At 43.8% G+C, this 21,503-nt stretch overlaps 1 protein-coding gene and 1 pseudogene across 17 annotated transcripts in view; one reads left to right on the top strand and one right to left on the bottom strand.

Annotated features, from left to right (window-relative positions):
- The window catches only part of TUT4 (terminal uridylyl transferase 4), a 134,720-nt gene extending 132,061 nt beyond the window's left edge, over positions 1 to 2,659 (bottom strand). For 13 of the 17 annotated variants that reach the window (XR_005370210.1, XR_005370208.1, XR_005370209.1 and 10 more), the window contains exon 1: positions 2,503 to 2,654. The gene's annotated coding sequence lies outside the window, so the exon portion shown is untranslated. Of the gene's footprint in view, positions 1 to 2,502 lie in introns of all 17 variants that reach the window. The other 4 variants (XM_038558007.1, XM_038558011.1, XR_005370214.1 and 1 more) reach the window with 3 other exon arrangements.
- A 9,824-nt stretch (positions 2,660 to 12,483) lies between these two features.
- LOC100855773 lies at positions 12,484 to 12,972 on the top strand (annotated as a pseudogene).
- The last annotated feature ends 8,531 nt before the right edge of the window (positions 12,973 to 21,503 follow it).

Below are 21,503 nucleotides of genomic sequence, written 5' to 3'. Positions count from 1 at the left end.
CCATGTTTAGGTCTGCAGTAATGATTTTCATTGAATTTTGTAACATTTTATGGATCTCAGCACTTGTAGTTTACTTTAGAAAATAACACATCTCATTGAATTTTGTATCAAAATGGCCTGATTTTTTTTTTTAGGATAAACAAAATTTACCAGCATTAGCATTTATAGGTTAAGTCCTATTTATTGTCTGAAAACAGAAATTTTCTGTAGAAAATAAACTCAAAAACCTTTTTCAGCCCAGAGATCCTGATTTGACATTCTATAAAGAACATTAAAAAAAGAGAGAGCGCGCACAACATAATTAATGATGCTTATTATGCATGTCAAGGTTAACTCTGAGGTCAAAAAAGTTTTCTACTTACTAAACTGAATCTGCTCTGAGAACTAATAAAAATTCTCCTTAAACAGCTTTCTATTAATCAGGAATATTTATAATTGCAATTATAAATTTTTATATTAGAAGGTCTAAAATTATAACAGACACTGTACTGTTCTAGTTAAGTGAACTAAAAATAAATGCAAATCTCTGTGTGATTTAGCAATTACAAAACTGAACTAAACATGTGCATGATAACATCTTGTAAATTTATCTGCATTGCTAACTGGACCTAAAACAATGAAAACACCTTAATTTTCCCTTTATATTTATACATCTGCTATACCTAAAACATTAAATATCAATACGTTTCACTTCCGCTTCTGTATTATTTCAAGGAAGCGTTATTTTTTCATTTTCCATACTAGTCAAATTAAAAATTGGAAATAGCGATTTACCTAAAAGAGCTCATTTTTCAAATCAACTTTTTGTTTATATTAAGCATCACATTTTTATTTTATTTTTTTATTTTTATTTTTATTTTTTTTTTAATTTTATGATAGTCACACAGAGAGAGAGAGAGAGGCAGAGACACAGGCAGAGGGAGAAGCAGGCTCCATGCACCGGGAGCCCGACATGGGATTCGATCCCGGGTCTCCAGGATCGTGCCCTGGGCCAAAGGCAGGCACCAAACCGCTGCGCCACCCAGGGATCCCAAGCATCACATTTTTAAAGCATAAAATTTTAAAGCATAAGGCGGTTATCTTCCCCAAAGTATACGGTTTTCAAGAAGCACTCTTTAAAATTTGTTTATGAAAGCATTTCAGCACACTAGACACTAGTGAATTAAAGTACAGCATTCTAAATGAAACAATTATTTCATAATTCTGTAAATTGTAATAAGTACTAAGATGCAATGTTGTGCAGAAATTACAAGGTTGCTGGGCCTAAAGGAAATTTCAGCGTACAATTAACTCACAGAACAGGCTGATATTAACAACAAAAAAAGTCAACTTTTTTTTTTTTAAACCATTCCACGATTCACCGATTTGGTAGGGCACTCTAAATTGTCGTACCCAGTTGGGATTATCCAGTATTATTAGCTAACAGTTCTCATTACTTTAGAAACAGGATATGTTCTGTTTCGCCAAGTGTTACACATTTCGCTGCTACAAGACTTTGGCGGGGGAGGGGGGGGTCTTTTGGAAACAAAAGGTAATCTGATCCACTCCAGCTAATTACTAAATGCACGCCAACAGTACGCAATTTGAATTGCGTTTCAAGACACGATAAAGATCACAACATGAAGTATAATGTCACATGTGTAAGGAACTACTTTTGTATCAGAAATATATCAAAATGAAGAAACACGGTGTACCGAAACGAGGTCCCACGCAAGGTTCAAAATTCGTCGGATCAAAGATCTAATAAACTTATGAAAAGAAAATGTTCAATCAACGTTTTTAAAGTAACAGTAATTCGTCCCATTCAGGTGTGACTAGAAATCTCGACGACGCGCTTCTCGCGGGTCTACACCGCTGGCTCTTCTGCAATCGGACGCCGGGACCAGCGCGCCGGCGGAGGCGGGCACCACACACCGCTACCGCCGTCTGTTTACAAATATGAACCTCACAGTTTCCCACGTCAAACGCCTTCATCAGCACCACCGACCGGGGGCGGGGGAGAAGGCGGGCGAGGGCCGAGGGGCGAGCGGGCACCGCCGCCGCCCCCGCCGCCACGGGCGACCCGGAGAGGACTCACCGCGTATCGCGTGAGTGTATTTACGCGTTTCAGGTACGTCTGCGTCCGAGGCGCAGAAAAGGAGCAGGCAAGGAAGGGCGCACACGCCGCGGACGAGCTCGCACCGACCCGCTGACTCTAGAGCCGCCCCCGGGTCTGCGGGTTCCGGCCGGAGCCGAGCGCCGCAGCCCCGCGAAGTCCGGCCCCCGCGGCGCCCCAAGGCCGCCTCAGCCGCCAGGCCGCCGCCCCACGGCGCTCAGCCTGCCTCCCCTCGGGGCGCCCGGAGCCCGTCCCGGCAGAGAGAAGTGTCAGGCCCGGGGGCGGCGGGGGCCGCTCGGCCGGGCCCGGCACCTGCGAGGCGCGGCACCTGAGGAGGCGAAGCGGGGCCGCCGGCCTGCCCGAGCACACCCCCTGGGCGCCCGGCGCCGCGCCCGCAACCTCCGTACCTGCGAAGCCCGCGAGCTACAGGCGCGCGCGGCGCCTCCTCATCCCAGTGGCTCCCGCTCCCCCCGCCGCCTCCCGCCGCCGCCGCCGTCACTGCCGCCGCCGCTGGAGGCCGGGACACGACGAGCTCAGGACTCCACCGCCATGTCCGCCGCGCCGCGAACTGCATTGTGGGGGGGAAGGGATCGGGTGGGGGAGGAGGAGGGAGAGGGAGAGAAAAAGGAGGACCCGCTGAGGGGAGGGGGCCGAGGGGAGCGGGCGTGGGGGAGGGGCGGGGCGGGCCGGCCGGAGCCTCGGCGGAGGCCCGACCCCCAGGCAGGGCCGGGCCGGGGAGGAGACGCCGAGGGATGACTGCAGGGTCCCCCTCCCTTCGCTCTGGGGGGCCCCCGGGTGCCGGGGAAACGGGGCGGGGGGCGGGGGCGGGGCTGCGTCCGAAGGCCTGTGGTAGCGGCGAGAAACAATGGGGAGGGGCCGCGCCGGAGGGCAGCGCACTCACACTCCGGCCGCGGACGGGGGCGCGCGCGCGGGCACCCGTTAGCCCGCGAGGAGGGGGCGGTGCCGGCGGGGGCGGGGCGCGGAGCCGAAGGGGGAGTTGGGAGGGGGCGCGGGGTCGAAGGGGGGCGGTGCCGGCGGGGGGCGGGGGCGGCTCCGCGCGGGGCTCCGCGAGCAGCCGGCTGACGGGCTCGGCCGCGCGGCTCCGCCCTCTTCCTGGGCCGGGCCGCCCTCCCGAGGCCCCCAAGAAAAAGAGGGGCCGGAAAGCTGCCCCGCCGCGTCGCCGCCGCCGCCGGTGGCCGTGCACCTTGTGGCCTGGCCAAGCCTCGCCGACCCTCGGCGCCCAGCGCGGGCTTCTGAACCTCAAGCGGGAGCGGGACGGAGGAGCCGGGGTCGACACCAGCCTACTCGCCTTTGCCACCAGCCCACCAAAGCTGGAATTCTTTCCTTTTTAAAATGCCTATTTAGGAGTTAAGGAGCTCGGCCGGAAAATCTTAAGAACAGCCCCCTAACCTGGAAAGATTTCAAGAATAATTTTAGTTTAACTCGGGTTTGCAATCAGCTACCATCCCTGGGCCCCTCCTTCCATGCTTTAATGTATTAGGTTCCTCTGCATAGTTATTTAAAATCACGATCTGGGAGGACCTATGGTTTGGTTATTTAAAAAAAAAAAAAAAAAGCCTTGGACATTATTCAACCAACCTCTGACCTCAAAGCTGGACAAATCACTCGACTACAATGCTTGCATTTGACACACGCGAGGCAGGAAAAGGATAGAACACGGGTGGACGTGGTGGTGAAGGAGCATGCCAAATCTGAAGTGTTTACAAAATACTGCCTTATGACCTTTCATATTTGTCTCAGAGGATATAACCTACGAGAGGTTACAAAGGATATTCCTGTCTGTGGAGTCCCATCTGTTTCCCGCTACACCTCAGAAGTGGATACTTACTGCTCTGTTTGTTTCCATTTGAATTTGAAGCTTATGACAAGACACCAAGCATTGCCCACCAAGTGCTAGACCTTGACCTAGGGACTTCACCCCATTTAACCCTCATAACATAACAATCCCATGTGGTCAGTACTATTGCTCCCACCTACAAAGAGAAAACCAGAGCACTGAGAATAAGTGCATTTTACTCCTGCTTGTCTGATGCTACAGGGCCTGGGTATAGTGCAGCAAATAGTGGATTTCAAGTCAAAAGAGCCCTGCTTGACTTCAGGATTTTCCTGGATGACTATGGACAAATGCACCCTCTGCGTTTCCTCATCTGTAAGTTTTCAAAGGCAAAAAAAATCTACAGGGATGTGGTGAGGAAAACAGCAGGAAACAAAAGTTAAAGCCTATAGAGAGACATTAAGATGATACAACGTGTCCTTCACTTCAGTGAGTGATATCAGTGTCCTTGGAACAAGTTCAGTTGAATAAAATTCCCTGATTACTTCATAAAAGCAAAGCACTGAGTTCAGTAGCAGATTCCTGTCTCCAAAAAGTTCACCATTAAGCAAGGAAGGTGGTTCTAGTAAGCTACAATGAAAGCAAGAGGTCATAGGAACAAAGGCCTGGGCTGATGCAGAAGAAAGGATAAATTCACTTGGGTGAGGCTTTAATGGAAGAGATAGAAGCTGGACCTTGGAGGCTTGCCTGCTATGTCCCAGACACATGCCTGATTCAGAAAACATCATTTAATCTGAAGTGTGCAGAAGATAACAAGTCTGAAAATAAAAACTGGGGCCAGGGGCACCTGGGTAGCTTAGTGGGCTGAGTGACTCTTGATTTCTGCTCAGGTCATAATCTCCGGTTCTTGATCTCAGGGTGGTGAAATCCAGCCCTGCCTCTCTACCCAGCGGGGAATCGGCTTGAGATTCTCTCTCTACCCTATCCCTACCCCTCCCTTCACCCCCACTCCCAACTGAGCTTGTGCATTCATACTTGCTCTCTCTCTCTCTTAAATAAATTAAATAAATTAAAAAAAAAAAAAAAGCTGGGGCCAGACTGAGAATCCCAGGGCCTCTCTGTTCTTATCCTTTCCAGATGACTCTACCACATTTCCCATTCCTCAAGACCCAGCTCAACCCCTATCTCCTTTATCAAATATTCCTGATCACACCCCTCCTCCACTGAATATAATCCATCCTTTTTCTGGATCCCTAGATGTTACTTTTATAAGTCTAATCCCAATAAAATATAAGCTTGAGCACGAATACTTATATTTGTATTCCATATAATATATAATCGAGTTAAACTATACTCGTTAAGTTAAAATTAAACTTTCGTGTATCATCACAAAGTATATATAGAACAAATAATATTTCTACTTGAAAAATCAGGAAACTTTGGACATAAGAGATTTAATTAGTCACCAGGATCATACAGTCAGTCACAGGCAGGACTAGAATACCAGTACTGGGGCACCTGGGTGGCTCAGCGGTTGAGCATCTGCCTTTGGCCCAGGACATGATCTGAGGTCCAGGGATCAAGTCCCACATAGGGCTCCCTGCCTCTCCCTCTGCCTGTGTCTCTGCCTCTCTCTCTCTCTCTCTCTCTCTCTCTCTCTCATGAATGAATAAATAAAACTTAAAAAAAAAAACAGTCCTATGTTCTTTCCATTGAATCAGAAACAGCTTACTGAGAAATAAGACAGTAAAATGACTGCTCTGTAAAAATACACTGAGGACTTATATCTGATACTTGCAAGGAAGGCATCCTAATTGTGGCTAAATCTCTAAATTTAGCCCTCCAGAAGTTCTAGGAACACAGTTTCTCCTAAAACTCAGGTGAAAATTGCTTGTACAAAAGTCTTATTTCATCATATATAATGAGAAATATAATTGCCCAGTGGATCAATACTCATATTCTATTCTCTTCCTAGGTGATAGAAAAACTTAGTCCAAAAATAATCATATTGGATTAAAAGGTGATTTGGTGAGTAAATCAGATCACAAGAAAGGTACCTCAGAGATAACTCTGCTCAAACCAAGTAGATCTGCTTGTAGATCTTAAAGGGAACAAATCATAAAGGGCTATGTATGCCATTAAAACAACAAAAACAGGCTTTCTCCTGTAGTTATTGGGGAGTCACTAAACATTTATAAGCAAAGGAGAGATGATCTGATCTGCTAAAGATTTTCTCTGAGCTCCCCCTCCTTTTTTTCCTAGATGCCTGATTTCTTCAGGAGAGAGACGTCAGTGTATGCCTTCTTCATGTTTGTATTCCCAGCACCCAGCACAATCCTGACACACAGAACTACTTAGAAATTACTAACACACTAAATTGTCCATAAAGCAGAAGATATGTTCAAAGTTTAAAACTTTTGTGATTTTTACAAATAGCACACAGTACCAAAGATCCTAATGTAGTGTTTTCACCTCAAAAATAGTGAGAAAGATCCTTTTCGTCTTTTTGCATCCTTAAAAATAAATGAGGGCAGCCCAGGTGGCTCAGCAGTTTAGCGCTGCCTTCAGCCCAGGGCGAGATCCTGGAGATCCGGGGTAGAGTCGCATGTCCAGCTCCCTGCATGGAGCCTGCTTCTCCCCCTGCCAGTGTCTCTGCCTCTCTCTCTCTCTCATGAATAAATAAATAAAATATTTTTTAAAAAAAGAAACAGTCTGTTGTTTTGTTTTAAGATGGTTGGTTTTGTTTTGTCTTGCTTTTTTTGAGTAAAGTCTGAGAATTAGAAAGGATAGACCTCACAGTACAGTTGGATTTATCAAGAACATAGATACATGGCAGGAAATTATGCTATTTAGGTAGCCTAGGACCACATCTTAAGAGCTATATAATATGCCATTTAAAACAGTAGGCCCTTATCCTGAAGTTAATGGGCAGGCAGTCATGGAATATTTACAAGAAAGGCAGAAAAATGATCAGATCTGCCTTCTCTACAGCAAAACTTACAGGTGATCATTTAACTTCTCCTTGAATATTTGTAGTTCTAGAGAGTTCATTCTTTCTCAAATCTATGTATTCTAGATAATAGTTCTTCCTTCACTGATTTGAAATCTTCTATAATATCTTTTTAAAAAAAATTCTGATCTCAAGAGTAACATCAGACCTCTTTTTCTTCATATATAAAAACAAGGATGGGGATCCCTGGGTGGCTCAGTGGTTTAGCACCTGCCTTCAGCCCAGGGTGCGATCCTGAAGTCCTGGGTTCGAGTCCCGGGTTTGAGTCCCACGTTGGGCTCCTGGCATGGAGCCTGCTTCTCCCTCTGCCTGTGTCTCTGCCTCTCTCTCTATGTCTATCATGAATAAATAGAATAAATAAATCTTAAAAAAAAAAAAAAAAAACAAGGATGTGGGGGCACCTCGGTGGCTCAGTGGTTGAGCACCTACCTTTGGCTCAGGTCATGATCCTGGGGTCCTGCAATAAATCCCATATCAAGCTCCCCGGAGGGAGACTGCCTCTCCCTCTGCCTGTTTCTCTGCCTCTCTCTCTCTCTGTGTCTCTCATGAATAAATAAATAAAATCTTAAAAAAAAAATAGGATGTGAACTAGATGAACTAGGGCAGGAAAGGGGTTTAAGTTCTGTAATTCTAACATGAACTCTTTTTAAGTCAGCTGTTTTACTTCCCTCTAAAATCATCTCTCCCTTTTTTCTCTAAAACAAAAATTAGGGGCACCTGGGCGGCTCAGTGGTTAAGCATCTGCCTTTGGCTCACGTGGTGATCCTGGGGTCCTGGGATCAAGTCCCAGGAGCCTGCTTCTCCCTCTGTCTATATTGTGGCCACTTTCTCTGTGTGTCTCTCATGGATAAATAATTATAATCTTTAAAAAAATGAGATCATGGGGGATCCCTGGGTGGTGCAGCGGTTTGGCGCCTGCCTTTGGCCCAGGGCGCGATCCTGGAGACCCGGGATCAAATCCCACATCAGGCTCCCGGTGCCTGGAGCCTGCTTCTCCCTCTGCCTATGTCTCTGCCTCTCTCTCTCTCTGTGTGTGACTATCATAAATAAATAAAAAATTAAAAAAAAAATGAGATCATGGGATGCCTGGGTGGCTCAGTGGTTGGGTGTCTGCCTTCAGCTCAGGGCATGATCTCGGTCCAGGGATCAAGTCCCACAACGGGCTCCTGCAAGGAGCCTGCTTCTCCCTCTGCCTGTGTCTCTGCCTCTCTCTGTGTCTTTCATGAATAAATAAATAAAATCTTTAAAATTAATTAATTAATTTAAATTTTTTTTAAATAAAAAAATGAGATCCAACTTCATTCTAACAATCTCCCTATGACCAATTCACCTATGACCTAACATCAGTGTGTTAGGATAATCTGATTCATCTTTGTATCCTATGAAATGCCATGCACTGTCTCCAGAAATAAACCCTCACCTATATGGTCAAATGATAGTTGACAAAGGTGCTAATACCATTCAGTGAGGAAGAGGCAGTGTTTTCAACAAATGGTGCTGGGAAACTGGATATCCACATGCAAAAAAATAAAAATGGGCCCTTACCTAACACCATACACAAAAATTAACTAAAAATGAATCTGTGACCTAAGTGTAAGATCTATAACAGCAAAACTCTTAGCTGAAAACGTAAGGCAGGGATCCCTGGGTGGCACAGCGGTTTGGCACCTGCCTTTGGCCCAGGGCGCGATCCTGGAGACCCGGGATCAAATCCCACATCAGGCTCCCGGTGCATGGAGCCTGCTTCTCCCTCTGCCTGTGTCTCTGCCTCAATCTCTCTCTCTTTCTGACTATCATAAATAAATAAAAAATTTTTTTAAATTTAAAAAAAAGAAAACATAGGGCAAAAATACTGGATTTGGAAATATTTTTTGGATATGACACCAAAAACACAGGCAACAAAGGAAAACATAAACAAATTAGACTTCATAAAAATTAAATTTTTGTGCATCAAAAGACAGTATCAGCAGAGTAAAAAGGCAACCCAAGGAATGGGAGAAAATATTTCCAAATCCTATCTCTGATCAGGGATTAATATCCAGAATATGTAGAGAACTAAAACTCAACAACAAAAAATCGGATTCCAAAATGCACAAAGGATTTGATTACACATTTCTCCAAAGAAGATCCACAAATGGCCAATAAGCTCAATGAAAAGATAAAAAGATGATCAATATCACCAATCATTAGGGAAATACAATTCAAAACTACAATGAGATGTCACCTCACATCTGTTAGGATGGCTACTATCGAAAAGAAAAACAAAACAAAGAAAACAATGTGTTAGCAAGGATGTGAAGAAATAATAAACCCTGTGCATTGTTGTTGGGAAGGTAAAATAGTGCAGCCGCAGCAGAAAACTGTATTGTGGTTCCTCAAAAAATTAAATATAGAATTACTATATGACCTATCAATTCCACTTCTGAGCAAATACTCAAAAGAATTGAAAGCAGGATTTCAGAGAGACTTATATTCCCATATTCACAGCAGCATTATTCACAATAACCAAGCAGTGAAAGCAATCCAATTGTCCATTGGCAGATGAGTGGACAAGCAAAATGTGGTATACACATACAGTGGAATATTATTCGGCCTTAAAAAGGAAGGAAATTCTTACACAGGCTACCACCTTGAAGTAGGTACCATAAACCTTGAAGACATGGTGCCAAATGAAATAGGCCAGTCAAAAAAAAAAAAAAAAAAAAAACAAAACCCACCTTGTGATTCCACTTCTATGAGGTACTTAGAGTAGTCAAAATCGTAGACAAAAAGTAGAATAGTATTTGCCAGAGGCTAGGGGGAGGGGAGAATGAAGTTCATATGTATGGAATTTCAATTTTATGAGATGAAAAGTGTTCTGGAGGTAATGATGATGATAACTGCAGGACCATATGAATGTACTTACTACCACTGAACCATACACTCGAAAATCATAAAGATAGTAAAAAAAAGAAAGAAAGAAAATGATAAAGATAGTAAATTTTATGTTACATTCCTTTACCACAATTTTTTTTTAATTGTAAAAAAAAAAATGTCATGCACTCTGATGAGTTCTGGAGCCACAAACCTCACTTCCCTCAAGGGACTCTTAGAAATGTGAATAGGGCAGCCTGGGTGGCTCAACGGTTCAGTGCTGCCTTCTTCAGCCCAGGGCATGATCCTGGAGACCCGGGATTGAGTCCCACGTCAGGCTCCCTGCATGGAGCCTGCTTCTCCCTCTGCCTGTGTCTCTGCCTTCTCTCATGAATAAATAAATAAAATCTTTAAAAAAAATAATAAGTATCCTTGAAACATCCTTGATGAGTGAAGGAGACTTTGCCATTTAAAGAAGAGCATTCAAGATTAGAGGAGAAAGATGACAGAGCATGTTTCAGAAAGCTGCATGCAGCTGGCATAAGGAGGGCAGGTTATAGGAGATGATACTGGAGAGATGGGCAGGGCCAGATCACAAGGCCTGCAGTACCATGCTAACCACTTGGGCTTAGCATGAAGGATAGCCCCGTAAAGGTTTTAACCAGGAGAATGATGTAGTATATATCACATTTGGATATTTAAAAAAGATTAATCAGCAGTGTGTAGAAAAGAATAGAGGAGCCAGAACTGAAGGCAGGGCAAACAGGGACGGTTTGTTGTAGAAAATCAGGTGAGAAATTACAAAAGCTTGAAATAAGCAGGAGAAGTAGTAATGGAAAAAAAGGAACAGATTGGAAAGATATTACAGTGATAGAATAAACAAGACCCAAATGACTTATCAAATGTATTGTGCGTGGTAGAGGTGAAGGCTTTCATGTGAAAGAGGCCACTCTTGTCCAGGGAAATTTCACTAGTGCCAACTCTCAACAATCAGGAGTGGCTACTGGTAAACAGTTTAGGAAAAGAGCCTAAACCTCAATGTAGATACCGTAAGAAAGAATGATGAATTAGTAATATCTGCCATGGATGCAGAATGGGAGAGCACTAGCACGTGACAGATATTTAGCATTCCTGTTCTCAAGTAGAGGAAACATAAAAATATACTATGTGTTTTAAAGAATACATATGGTAGGGGCACCTGGCTGACTCAGTCAGTGAAGCATGCAATTCTTGATCTCAGGGTCATGAGTTCAAGACCCACATTGGGCATAGAGCTTACTTCAAAAAAAAAAAAAAAAGGAATACATATGGCATATTTCCATTTTTTTAAATTAAATAACAGGCAAAACTAATCTTTGTTGATGGAAATCAGAATAGTGTAGGTATGGACTAAGGGGGGTATAGGGGAGCCTCCTAGAGTGCTAGAAATATTCTAGATCTTGATCATGTATATCCATATATGAACAACCATTGAGTTGTACACTTAAGTTTGGTGCTCCTGGGACGCCTAGGTGGCCCAGTGGTTGAGCATCTGCCTTCGGCTCAGGTCATGAACCCAAGGTCCTGCATGGAGCCTGCTTCTCCCTCTGCCTGTGTCTCTGCCTCTCTCTGTGTGTCTCTCTCATGAATAAATAAAAATAAAATATAAAAAAAATTTTGGTGCTCCGTATTGTATAAATGATACACATCAATAAAGTGTGGAAAAAGTTAATGTGTGTTTTAAGGAATGGAAGAAGTCTGATGTAACTAGGGTAAGGAAGAAAGAAAAATGCTAGCAGATTACTGGGAGATAAAGTTGGAGAGGTAGAATGGCAATAGATTATGAAGGGTCTTGGGAGCCCTATTAAAGAACTTGGGATCAATCAATCCTGCAGGCAAGGAGGTATCTCAAATTTCGAGGTAAGAGAAGTATATGCTCATATCTCTATTTTTGCTGTGCAGAATCTGCTTTGGAGAGAGAAAGATGTTTCTCTGACCCAGATAGGATCTCAAACCCTGTAATTTCTTGGCTAAAGGGAAATCAATTTTATATGTATCCTTGGAAATCATGCAATGGAGGAGAATTCAAAAGTTACCTGTGAAAGCACAGAGTGACTTTAATTCAAATATTTTTGTTACAGACCTACCATAACCACATTCTAAGACTTCAAGCCTAAAGAAAAGTGGCATAAACTACCAATAATCCCACCACAGTATTACTAGTAGTTTAAAATAAGGTAGTCCAGGGCCTGGCTAGCTTAGTCTGTGGAACATGCAACTCTTGATCTTGGGGTTGTGAATTCCAGCTCCCTGTTGGGTGTGAAGCATATGTAAAAAAAAAAAAAAAAAAAATTAAAAACTACTTGTTTTTATTTATTTAATAAAATGAGTAAGTAAAGGATAAGAGTGCAAAGAATGAGAGGTTCCACAGCAAGCCGCTGCAAGGAGGCAGTGTGCATAGGGAAGTCCCATTACCAGGTGCCTACTGTACATTGTGAGCTGAGCACAGTTGCTTACAATGTTGGACTAAACAGTAATCTTAGTTATTTTGGCCCCTTTGCATTTAACCTTAAATCATAAGCATTTCTTCATGACCACTTCTGTTTTCAAAGGTTAAGTTTTATTTTTTTTATTTTTAATGAAATAAAAATTAAAAATAATTATTTTTAAAAAGTAAAAGTCATAGGGGGCAGCTGGCTGACTCGCAGGGCCCTTTTGGTGAGGAGTCCATGGCTGGCCAGAGTTCAAAGTCCCAGACCCCGGGAGTCACCTGAAGAAACTGAAAGACTTGGGGTTTGGGGCCGATATGCTGGTGGCTGCTGCGGCTCTGCCTGGCACTGCATCGTCCCCCCTCCCACGGGACACGGCCCTGACAGCCTCTAGTTCTGGGTGGGCCCTGGGGGCCAGATGCCCATGCTGCTGTGAGGACTACGAGCGCTCTCCACGGTGGTTTGCCAACTAAAATGGAGGCAATTCCGTTGGTGAAGCTGGATAGAAACAATCTGGAGGCCATTGCTTAGGAGATATACAATCCTAACAGAGGATTCTTGTTTGGGCTTCTGCTTTGAGGTGCACAGGGCAGTCAGGTGTGGCTACTTCTACCTGGAGTTCTCAGAAACGTGCTGTGAAGGATCTTGGCATTCAGCCCCTGGAAGATCTAGGAGGAGAGGGCGTCTCCCATTTTGCTCCCTTCGTGGGCCTGAGCAGCAGCTAGGATGCTCACTCCCAGAATTCCAGTAGCTACAACGTGAGAGGGTCAGAGGGTGACCAGGACAATAACATAGACTAGCCCTGTGGTTTGGAGAAGTTAGGTTTCTAAGTTAGGTAGAAAAAGGAAAAAAGTAAAAAAAAAAAAAAAACCAGCTCAGGCAAAAGTCCCAATTCCCATTGTAAAACTTAGCCTTTAAAAACCTAAAGTGGATTATTTAGGAATTAGGATCCTTTTGGCTGGCTCAGTGGTTGAGTGTCTGCCTTGGGCCCAGGGTGTGATCCTGGGGTCCTGGGATCCAGTCTTGCATCGGGCTCCCTGCATACAGCCTGCTTCTCCCTCTGCCTGTGTCTCTGCCTCTCTGTGTCTTTCATGAATAAATAAATAAAATCTTTTTTTAAACAAACAAAAAAAAAGGATCCTTTTATATTACCTGGAATCAGTTTTGAAACCCTGAACCGGAGGAGCTGCGCATCCTGTGCACCATACCATACAGGCTGTTCTCTGTACCAAGATCCCCCGTACTGTCCTTGTACTGTCCCCGGTGCACAGGTGAGCAGCTGTGAGCCCAGGAATCCTCTGGTTCCCCAGCCTGTCTGCCTGTTATCAAGGGCTTTCTGGATAACTGACAGTTTGGACATAGCCGAGGGCTAGGCCTTAATCATTGGGCCTCAGTGGGACTGCTCCTTTGATCTCTGAGCCTCTGATTTGGACTTCTCCAAGACAAATGAAAGTCAGGTATGAGATCTGGATATTAACAGTTACAATTGGGGAAGACCAAGAAAAAGAATTACAACGGAATCTGGTAGGGGAAGCTCTGTGATCTTGGCTCCACCAAGAAAAAAAGGTCAAAGCTTCCAGTTTCCCAAAGGTCCAGCATTTGCAGTGAATGGACTTAGGGACAGGGGCTAACCTTTTGCTAAACAGAAAAGTCTTACACCCCACCCGGTAAATGGACAACTTGGTTATCGAAGCAGATTGAGGATTTATTTATGATCCCTTGAGGAAGTAGCAGGGGCCTCTGCAACTCTGCAGGAATCTCTTAAACTGCAAGATTCATATCTAGATATATTATGCTGGAACAAAGTTTGGTGGGGCAGTCACTTCCCTACTCTGAGTTACTAGTTTCCTTGCCAGTCCACGTATCTGACTTGGTCATTATGCCAGGCCACTCACTACATGCCCCCCGTGTCAGGGGCAGACCTGATCTACAGGAGAGCCTAATGGCTTTGCAGGAGACTGATCTGAAAGCTGAGCCCAGAGGGGCCTCTTCCAGCTTCCCGCAATGTGAATGAATTAGTATTAGGAGCCAAGGAGCAAGACCCGGCCGGGCTGTCATTGGACTGCAGTCCCCTATCAACTGCTCCCATTCCTTGGGTTGGGCAGTCAAAGCTCTGTGATGCTAAACATCTAGACTGTCATCACCTCTGGCCACTCTGAGGGGGGCAGCCCCTTCCATTCAGTCCCTTTGGGATAGTCTATATATATATATATATATATATTTTATTGGAGTTCAATTTGCCAACATATAGAATAACACCCAGTGCTCATCCCATCAAGTGCCCCGCTCAGTGCCTGTCACCCAGTCACTCCCACCCCCTGCCTACCTCCCTTTCTACCACCCCTTGTTTGTTTCCCAGAGTTAGGAGTCTCTCATGTTCGTCTCCCTTTCTGATATTTCCCTTTGGGATAGTCTTAACAAAGAGCTGTCCTTTTGTTGTTGGACGTTGTTGGATTGGGACAGTCAAGGATGGGAAATGTGAACTACATATTAAACCTACACTCCCGTTTACTCTCTGATCTAGGGTTTATGAAGTGTAGAAGGGTGCGTGCCCCCAAAGTGAGAGGGAACGGGGCTGCTCTATTTGAAATGTTTTCTGATCTCATTCTGTGCCCCTGCAAGGGGCCCAGCCTCATCTGTCTGGCTTGGCCCCATGTTCCCACTGTTCCCTGATCCACTGCCTGTCTGGTGCAGTTCACCCACCCAGGTGCTGCCTGCCACTCTGCTTTCACAGTGACCAGTTCAATCTTTCTTGATGCTCCTGCTCCTGAAGCCTGAAGTTTCCCTTTCCTTGGCTTCTTTTAAGTTTTTATTTTTCTTGGGTTTTTTTCCCCCTTGTTCTTTTAGGAGATCCAGGGAAGAATTTTTCTGATGAGTTCCTTTGTTGGGATTAAGATGTGGAGAGAACATAATTTTTTGTGCATGAAAGGCAGTGTCATGCCTAAGCATCTTCCTACAGGACTGCCTTGCTAGGTGCCTTCCTGCTGTGTCTGACTTCATTAGCAGCTCCTCTTCCCACCTCTCCTTGGATACTGCCTCTTAGGACCTAAGCAGAAGACCAGTAAAGGCTGAGTGACACACGCAGGGATGGAGTGGGTCCTGATCTATTTTCTGTAACCCTTGCTGTGCATGTATCCTTCCTTATCCCAGAAGGAAGGGCTGATTTGTGTTACACATAGATGTTAAGGGAGCCACAGTATTAGGGCCTCAAGACTATTATTGCATTCTCCCCCTAGAATTGTCTGGTCATGGTTGAGGTGTAGTTATAGATTGGTCTTCAATACAATAATTATAACTTTTTAGAAAATTAAACCCTAGTAAGAGCTAAAATAATTTTGTGTTATCTGCCCTTGACTTTATATAAACATCTCCTTCTAAGGGGATGCAGAGGGAAAGGAGGGTCGTGAAACTCTGGCCTACTTCCAAATAATGTCCAGGAGACGGGTTAAACATGGTCCACTCCTGCCAGAAAGGGAGCTCTGATTGTGACATTCCTGTTTCCTTTCTGATCTTGCTCTTGGTGAGAGGTGGAAGCCATGGAAAGTAATTTTGAATAATCATCAATTCATATTACCTCCCTCTTGGCTATTGTTTTTGGTTTCTGCCCTCCCATTATTAGGGCAATAGCCCTAGGCCTGTCCTGGATGGGTAGGAGGTGGGCTAGGTCCAACAGTTTGTGCCTAGAGGAGACGAACTCCTTTCTTTTCTGGGGAGTGAACGCTCCCTACCCTATCGACAGTGGTTAGGAGCTCTCCCTTTCCCTACCTATCTTCCCTCTACAGCAGAATTCCTATCCTTCCTTCCTCAATTAAGTATATTGATCACCCTATAATTATGTATCTGAGTGTGTGTGTAATGTGGGGAATGGGTTCTTTACAAATTTTTGTGGCTTGTGGCTTTTTCTTCCATACATTAGGTTCCACCACCAGCCAGGGGCCATTGCCTGGCATTATCACATGCTGGGATCATGGGGGAAGTGTAGTGAAGCTCACCACTGTCCTTTGTTTTTGAGGTTATTATTTTTGCCTAAGTAGTCCATCCCATACAGATTGCTATCTATTCCCCCTGGCCCCTATGGCTGCTGGCATAAGTAAACTGCATCTCCCCATTGGTAAACAGTACTATTACAATTTTTAAAAATAACTTTAAAAATTAAATAAAATAAAAATAAAAGTTTTATGTCATTCCTTTTAACAACTGTAAAATTGTTTTTGTAAGATTACTTTTTTAAAATTACTTTGACTAAATGGTTTTTATTTTTGCAAACATTTAGTTCCTTGGTTTCTTAGACTTCTAAAACAAAACTTTTATCTTTTTTTCTGATCATAATAGTATTACATGCCCTTTGCAAAATCTGGAAAATATTAGAAGAAGACACAAGAAGAAAAATAAGAATAGACCATAACCCCACTATCTCATGATCCCTAATCTAAGCAACTTTTTAGCATATTTCCTTCCAGTCCTTTTTTAAAAATGCATTTTTTCATAGTTTAGATCACACTTTGTATATGCTTTTTCACTTGATGCTCTATCATATTTCTCCTCATCACTAAGAATTTTGTACATATAGTTTCAGCAGCACCAAAATATTACATAAGAGAAGGTACCGGAATTTTCTTAACCAGTCCCTTATTGTTAGGCATTTAAGTGATTTTTTTTTTTTTTGCTATTATAAATTATGGCTTTTGCATAAATGTCTAAAGCACTATAAGGTTATTTCCTAGGAGAAAAATTCTCAAATGTGGAATTTCTACATTGAGTAGTGTGAAAATTTTAAAGTTTTTAAATTAATATGTATTGTCAAATGGATTTTTAAAGGGTTTGTCCTAAATTCCACTTGCATTATTATTATGTGGGAAGGAAAACCAACTAAACATTCTCAAATTTTATTTATTTATTTTTATTTTTATTTATTTATGATAGTCACACAGAGAGAGAGAGGCAGAGACATAGGCAGAGGGAGAAGCAGGCTCCATGCACCGGGAGCCCGATGTGGGATTCAATCCCGGGTCTCCAGGATCGCGCCCTGGGCCAAAGGCAGGCACTAAACCACTGCACCACCCAGGGATCCCCATTCCCAAACTTTAAAACTGGCAGTTTTCTCAGAATCTTGGAGCAAAGGCTATACTATGTACAAACGTATTTTCCTTCAAAAGCAAAAACTGGCTGGTAGCACAGAAGTCCCAGATTTGGGGAGAGGTGGGGGACTTCCACACTTTACTTACTTTGATGTTTCCCGAGAACCTAAGAAACACACCTTTTAAACACAGTAAGTACCCCCACCTTGCAAGTGCACAATGTTTTAGAGACAGAGTTCCTTAAGGTTAGACAACATCAACAAAACATCTGGCTGGATCTCCAAAATTCCCTGGAGAATATGAGCCAAGATCATTTTTAAAAAATATTTTATTTATTTACTTATGAGAGACACACAGAGAGAGAGAGGCAGAGAGAGGCAGAGACACAGGCAGAGGGAAAAGCAGGCCCCATGCAGGGAGCCTGATGTGGGACTCGATCCCGGGTCTCCAGGATCACACTCTGGGCCCAAGGCAGGCCCCAAACAGCTGAGCCACCCAGGGACCTCCAACCCAAGATCATTTACAGCTTTGGGGAGGGTGAGACTCTCTAGGGGATCCCTGGAGTTCTAGCAGATGGTAATTACAGCTCTGAGTTTTTCTTGTTTGGACAGCCTTTGGTCCAGTTCCAGAGTCCTTTCTGAGCCTGAAAGCTCTTCCAACTCTCCCCCAGACTTTCACAATCTTGAGAGAAACTTCAGGCTTCCCCTTTGTCTCTCTCGCCCATGCCAGCTTGCTTGCCTTAGCTCCCCCCACCCCACCCCATCCTCACTCTTCTCCTCTGGCTCTCCCTAGCCTTTCTTCCTTCCCACCATCCCACCTTCTCTCTTACCTTCTTGAGTCTCTTTTAAGATTTTCTCTAAACTCTTTTAATGCTAGTTTGTTTCTCTCTCTTCTCTTTCTCTCTCCCTCTCCTCTCAGCCTTTGTATAGCTCTCTCTGTCTCTCTCTCTGTCTCTCTGTCTCTCTCTCTCTCTCTGTCTTTCTAGCCTTTTCAGACTTTTAGCCCTTTCCTCTTGGATGGGGACACAACTGACCTTCACTAGGAGGAAACTATTTTGTCACCAAATTTCTCTCACTTGGACTTCTCTATTATCTCCAAATGACGTATATAACATCTTCAATTTTGCAGGAGTTTCTTCCAGCCTCTTTCACATCCAAATAGCTTTTTTTCATCCTGCTACCAGGGAATACTCTTAGGAATACTCCTAGCACTGTTATCCCTCCTAAACCCAAGCATAATGTTGTCCTTCTGGTATCTATGCTTATCATAAAGTCCCAGAAAGTATCACTTATATTGTGCCCATATTTTCCTCTCTATCCAAATTAGGATACACGAGTGCACAAGTTTATAAGTATACTTACAGTTACAGTGAGATAGGATATTTGAAATCTGGGCTGTCCTCAAAAATCTGGGACATAATGTTGCTATAAATTCACCTATCCAGAATCTAGCTTTCAAGCAGTTTCACAAAGTAAGAACTCCAAACATCCTCAGAGTTGTCAGCAAGTTTGTGTTCAATATATTACACTCAGACTAAAAAGAGGTCTTCTTCTCTTTTTGCCCACTCTGGGAACCAGAATTTTGACTGCATGTCAAGTCAGGTGTAACCATGCAGATTGCTATCTATAGGTCATACAATAGAGGGATTTGTTTTTAAACTGGAGACTTTTTGAAGGTCACATAAGGGTTCACTGAGAAAGATTTAACCCGTGCTCTGAAATGAGAGCATACAGTTCACTGCCCATTGACTTACACATAAATCCGTATTGATCTTCAAAGGTGGTTTAATAGTTTCTGGTTTAGACTTCTAATTCCTTCAACATAAAAAAAAAAAAAATTAGGGAAAGCTTTTAACTAATGTGAGTTCCTCAGGTCCGATTTGGACTTTCTTTCTTACACTTCCCAAGTTCTGCTGATTCTTTTGTCGGGGACCTTTAATCTAATGGTTGCATTTGCTAAGGGTTCACTGTAAGTACGTCTTAATCAGTCATATTTTTGAGGAAGTTTGCTTCCTCCAGGAAGTCTGCAAACCTCTCCCTTCTAATTCCTCCTTGTATCCTGAAACCCACGTATCTCTATGTGAATTAATTTGGCTCTGCCTAACTCTAGATAATCCTGACTCTTTGTCACATGTCTTGTCTGTGTTGCATTTTCTGCCCACTTTTGTCCTCCCCTACAGTAAAGGGAGTATTTTAAACCTTTTTTGTTTCCAGAGAAGAGCAACTTGCTGATTGGAGGATCCACGTTTAAGATGGACCCCCAGAGACACACATGTGGCCTGAGACATCCTGTGTAATTCAATAAACACCCACCTCTCCGCCCACCCCCCACCCCCCTTGGCTGGCTACAGCAAGTGCGAGATTCAGAAAGGGGAGGGAATCATTGTCACCCACCCGTGCTCAGTCTAGTGCAGACTACGTAGGCTGTAGAGTGCATGCTTGCACTCGCTCCCAAGTGTGAGTGTCAACTCTCAGTTCACATGCAGTTCCAACAAGTTTGGATATCTAGCTTCTATGCCCACAGCAGCTCAAAACAGCTAGTGGGTGGGGGTGGGAGGGGCAGATTAAGAAGAGTGGTGAAGGGGGGAGTCTGCGTCGCGGCCCCGCCCCTCCAGTGTTGCAGGGCTCCCGACCCTGACCTCATCCTAAGTACAGGTAGTTAATACATATAAAGTCACTGCAACAGTGAGGACTATAGGAATATTATTAAGCGGAATAGGCACACAAGGAAAAGTTTTTATGAAAAATAAAGGAGATAACTTAGTGCCTAGCACAGACCAAAATAGATGCTCAAGTGCTCCTTGCCATTCGCCAAACAGGCTTCAGGCTTTGCGACACGGGGCTTCCTTGGCCTGATACATCCTATTGCCTTTCTTTGCTGGCCATCTGTTCATTTTGTGTCACCCAACTTAGACGCATCCTACCCTCTGAGGCTTCCCTTGGCTTCTTTGGAAAGAATGGGTCACTCCCTCTTCTTCACTTCTGCAGCACTTACCCACCACCTCACTTGATGGTGTTTTAATTACTTATTTATGAATTTTCTTCCTCACCAGATTTTATGATCTTCCTTCATGGCTGGAGCCACATCCTATTTTCACCACATCTAGCACAGTACTTAGCCTGCAATAAATGTTTTGATGAATGGATGAATAATAGCAAACACTTACACAGTGCTTAGTTCTAGGCTCTGTTCCAATGCTTTACAAGTATTAACTCGTTTAATCTTGACAACAATCCTAAGAAGTACTATTATCTTCTCTAACTTAACAGATAAGGTAAATGACACAAAAGAGGTTATGTAATTTGTCTAGGGTGACCTCAGCTATTAATTGTGAAAGCCAGGGTTCAAATCTAAGCAGCTGGTGCCTGAGACCAGGCTCTTAACCAACTCACTACAATGCCTCCCAGAGGAACAAGGGAACAAAATCACACGCAAACTTGGCTTTCCCTAAAGTCTCACTTTCTCAGGTTTTGGAATGGCTCATTCATTTATCCAACGGGTATTTACATGGCGTTTTCTAGCTGTATACCACCATGTTAGACACCTATCTCTAATTGTTCCCTTCTTTCTTTACCTGACCCCTGCCCCTCCCCTCTCTACTAGCTCTACCGTCCTGTAAACTTTTTTTTCTTTTCTTTCAGTTTCTTAAATGTGTTGTGCTCTGTCTCAGCTGAGGCTCCCTGGCTGCCACTTTGCCTGGCAAATTCATGCTTTTCCTCCAGTTATTAGCTTAAATTACTTCCTTCTGAAAGCCTTCCATTATACCTCTAGTAAGGTAGATATCCCTGCTCTGGGTTCCCCATGGCACTTTACTCTTTCCTTATCATAGCATTTGGCATACTTACTGTTGTGGCCTACTTACTTGTCTGCCTTCTCTACTCCACTATAGCTCTGCAACAGCAAGGACGGATTCTTATCCAGGTTACCAATGAATCTGTGGCACTTATCCTGATGATCAGCCCATAGCAGATGTTTGATAAATATTTGTTGAATGACTGATTGAACCATGAACAAGACAAAAGCTCTATGTTTCAGAAATCTAGTGGGGAGGGGGCATCTGGGTGGTTCAGTCAGTTAAGCATCTACCTTTGGCTTGGTCATGGTCTCAAGATTCTGGGATTGAACCTCTGCTGAGTGGGCGTCTGCTTCTTCCTCTGCTCCTTCCCTGGTTCATGCTCTCTCTTTCTCTCTCTTTCTCTCTCAA

Source organism: Canis lupus, chromosome 15 (genome assembly GCF_011100685.1).
Source record: "Canis lupus familiaris isolate Mischka breed German Shepherd chromosome 15, alternate assembly UU_Cfam_GSD_1.0, whole genome shotgun sequence".
Classification (NCBI taxonomy): domain Eukaryota; kingdom Metazoa; phylum Chordata; class Mammalia; order Carnivora; family Canidae; genus Canis; species Canis lupus.
This window is presented reverse-complemented; position numbering and strand designations above follow the sequence as displayed.